Genomic DNA, 4,032 nt, shown 5'->3' on the forward strand with positions numbered 1-4,032 from the left:
CATCAATAAAGAAATAGGCATGTACATTACTTGAACATAAGGAAAGTCCTCTAACACAATCCATTCATTGTACATGCTTAGATTCATATCTCATCATAACATAAAAGAACCATCTCATAACATCCTACTAAGTCTACTTGTGCGTAAGAGTGAAGTCCTATACCCCTACTCCTACTAAATCAACTCACTAAGAAGTCATAGTATAGTTCATGTCTTATTCATTATCTTATTATTTAGGAAAGAATAGCCATAACCGACATAGACCATGTGAGCTACATGGAATCTGGTGTCGTGTAACCCCATACCGAAAGAATGTGTCCTACTTGCCTAAGGTAGAACTAAATGTATTAGCTTTTAGGTGGATCCACTAGCTAAGTCCTATGTTGGCACATAGTTAATGGATAGGGAGATTGCTTCTAGAAACCCGCCCTATTGCATTGGCGGAGGGGATTCCATCTCATGAGTTCACTTTAGATGACCCAACCTATTGCATGCATTGGCGGAAGGGCATTTACCTCATTGTCCATATCCACTCGGTACTAAGCATTATCTCCCAAATTATACATAATTAGTCATTGAATTGTATTTACATGTGTGAAGAAGTACTTTATCCTTCATTCAATACAACTCATAAAATAGCTCATAGATTCATTTAGATGAGAACTAACTTTCATCCTTAGAATCATCATTAACATGTGAGTAAACTTTTTACATTATTGTTCATTTTACATTATTGTTCATAGTGTTTTCATGAGAATTAATCTTTCAATCAACACAACAACATCAACATCATCCTAGACAAGTCATTTATGAACATGTGTAAGGGTAAGGGGAGAATAACCTTTCAACAATACCTCAATTTACACAATAGTCATAGGATAGGATCTTTACCTTTCAAGTGACTCATAAGTTCACATACATCATTCATCAATCATGAACAATCCTTCACAATTTACCCCTTCAAGGGTCATGAACCAAGTCTCACAATCACACTTAGAATTACTACTTTAAGCATGAATAAAACAAGATTCAATACCTAGATTAACATAGACACAATTCATAGTAATCATCTTGCATCAATACACCCATCACAATTCATGAAATTGGGGTCATGGGGTAGTTCATGGGTTCATGGAGAGTTTTACTATAAAAATCACCATTAAACATCAAATCATCCGTAATATAAGACAAATAACATAATGAAATCATTTTTAAGAAGAACCCATGGCTAGAATGAAAATCCTAGTTTTTTGAACAATATTCCAAATTTCGAAATTAGAGTTGAAGGGCTTCATGGAGAAAAGTGTTCCATGAATCAAGGTTCACATACCTTAATTGAAGCTTTGCCCAGGAATTGGAGTTGAGAAGATGGATTCTTGAGCCCTAATCTTCAAGTTCGTGTTGTTCTTCAATGGAGGAACTCTAGAGAGAGAAATTTTGAGAGGAGATGGGTCTTCTTTTAATTCCTTTAAAAGTAACTAAATTCCAAGGATTTTAAGTCTAAAAAGGTTATATAGTCACTAGGAAAGGAATAAAATAATGAGGACTTAATTTTGGAAAAGAACTAAGGACCCTTAAAATTTTGAACTTAAATTTTCCCCCTTTCACGACTTTGCTCGCCCAATGAACCCTCTTGGTTCGCCAAGGGCACTAGGCAACTCGCCAAGTGAACCCTTGGCTAGTCCAAATTTCCAGTGAGCTCCAAAAATGGGTCACTAGGCGATCTAGAGGGCGAATGGGCAACTTGCTAAGTTGGTTGGCGAGCTAAGGCCTAGTTCACCCTTTGCTCCAGAACCTTGGCCAAAGGGACAACCCCCAAGGCGACCCCAAGTGCACTTTGGCGCATCACCAAGTCACTTGGGCGATCAAGTGACCCCATCGCCAAATGGTCCATATAAGAACTAGGTTCCTTTCACCCTATCTTGCTAGCTTAGGCCCTTGCTTGAACCCTAGGCTTCTTCCTTACTCATTTAAGTTCTAGAAACAGCCTAGCTATCAAATTAAAGTTATTCTAACTCCCACAATGAGGCTTTAGTTTAACCTACCAATTTCTGGGTCATTATAATTCTATTGTGTTTTGTTTTTTTTGTTAAAATTAAAATCTACTTGAAGTTTATTTCTAACTTTTCTTATTGCATCCAAACGTACTGGTGTTGCCGTGACTATAAATCTTTTTGAATGCATGTGAAATGATCTCTTTTATACTCATATATAGCTTTACATATTTGATAAGTCATTATTGATTTTGTGACACATTTTAAATGAGAAGCCATTTTTTTTATATGGTTTCAAGAAATTTTCTATGTTGCATATATAATTTATTCTCTTGCAATCATGCATTGAATGTTTTTAGCAAAGATACAACAAATAATATTTTATTATTAAGCAACAACGAATGCTATGTATAATAAATTTATTTTTACAATGAATCATTTAACAAGCAAATATATTACAATGAATCATACACATACATTTTACATTATGAATAATGAAAATTATTTTTTATATAAATTCAATAAACATGATACATAAGTCAGTAGGATACAATAATTTTGATGCGTTCATTGTACTTTATGTATAATAAGTTTATCTTTTATGTGAATTCAATAATTATGATACATAAATTAGTAAACTACAATCTTTTTTGATGTAATCAAAAGTAACCTTCATTGAATTTCAAAACACTCTTTAAATTAGTAAATATTAATTTATCGATTAAATAATACATTTTATAAAATAATAATTTTTCATGATCCCACCTATATTAATTTAGTAAAATTTTACCATATATTTAAAACTAACCCTTTAAAAATTGGCCTAGAAAAAGGCCATACGATACAAATAATCCTGTCAAACATTTTAATTTGAGTCATTAGAAAAATAAGTTTTCGACAGTCAAATCGAATTGGCTAGTAAAAGGTAAATAAAGACTATAGACCAATACTGAGTCTAGTATGTTACCCAAGTGGAAGTTAATAATTTATATGCTTGTCCAACAAATTTGAGGCCTATATGAGATCAAAAATTCCTAACAAAAAATGAACAAATTTCATTGGATGTTTTTTTAGTCACTCGGTATTAAATTATACGGGTCTGTTTAGATTGATTTTTTATTTATGACTTATAAGTCAAAAATCATAAGTTAGAAATTTTAATTTATGGCTTTTGACTTAAAAATAAGTTGTTATAAGTATTTTTTAATTTTACCCAAACACTTCGAAATTGATTAAAAATTATTGACTTAAAAACACCTAAAATAAGTCAATCCAAATAGACGCTAATTCATATTATTTAGGAATCCTAATAATTTCTCCCTCTTGTTGGCACAATGAGAAATAGGAAGAGAGCTACTTGAATTTTGATAGTAAAACTGAAATGTAGAAACTTTTAACAAGCAAGACGTCTTAGCTCAGTGGTAGAGCGCGTGGCTTTTAACCACGTGGTCGTGGGTTCGATCCCCACAGACGGCGAATTGTGTTTTCTATTAATCTTTTTTGCTTTGGTTGAGGTTTAGGTTTTTCTCTATTTATTTATTTTACTTCGGTTGAGGTTTCCCAAACTTTAGGTTTGGTAATTTGGCAATTGGTAGATACCAAATATCAAATTTTTAAATTTTGGACGGCGAATTTTTATCTATTTATTTTTTTTGCTTCGGTTGAGGTTTCCCAAATTTTATGTTTTTCTTTATTTGTTTATTTTGCTTTGATTGAGGTTTTCCAAGTTTTAGGTTTGGTAATTTGGCAAATGGTAGATACCAAATATCAATTTTTAAAATTTTGGTTCTATAATTCGGTAAACGATAAATTAAACTTCGATTTGTACAGTATTCGGTAATACCGTATTTAAGTTATAACGTATTGTATTACAATGTTAAAACTATTTCTCCAATTATTTCTATTTTTTATTTAGATGCATGATATTATAGAAGATCAACAAGTAAGAAGATATCAATAAAAACAAATTGATACAACTAAATGACATGTATTTGAATTGTTTATGCTTATTCTCTAACTTTCTCTTTGAACTTGTACT

The 4,032-nt window shown here is 31.8% G+C and overlaps 1 non-coding gene across 1 annotated transcript; it reads left to right on the forward strand.

Annotated features, from left to right (window-relative positions):
* The first annotated feature begins 3,398 nt into the window (after nucleotides 1–3,398).
* TRNAK-UUU (transfer RNA lysine (anticodon UUU)) lies at nucleotides 3,399–3,470 on the forward strand. The gene has a single exon. It is a non-coding gene; the product is annotated as a tRNA-Lys (tRNA).
* The last annotated feature ends 562 nt before the right edge of the window (nucleotides 3,471–4,032 follow it).

Source organism: Solanum verrucosum, unplaced genomic scaffold (assembly GCF_900185275.1).
Source record: "Solanum verrucosum unplaced genomic scaffold, falcon-dt-bn FXZP01000287.1, whole genome shotgun sequence".
Classification (NCBI taxonomy): domain Eukaryota; kingdom Viridiplantae; phylum Streptophyta; class Magnoliopsida; order Solanales; family Solanaceae; genus Solanum; species Solanum verrucosum.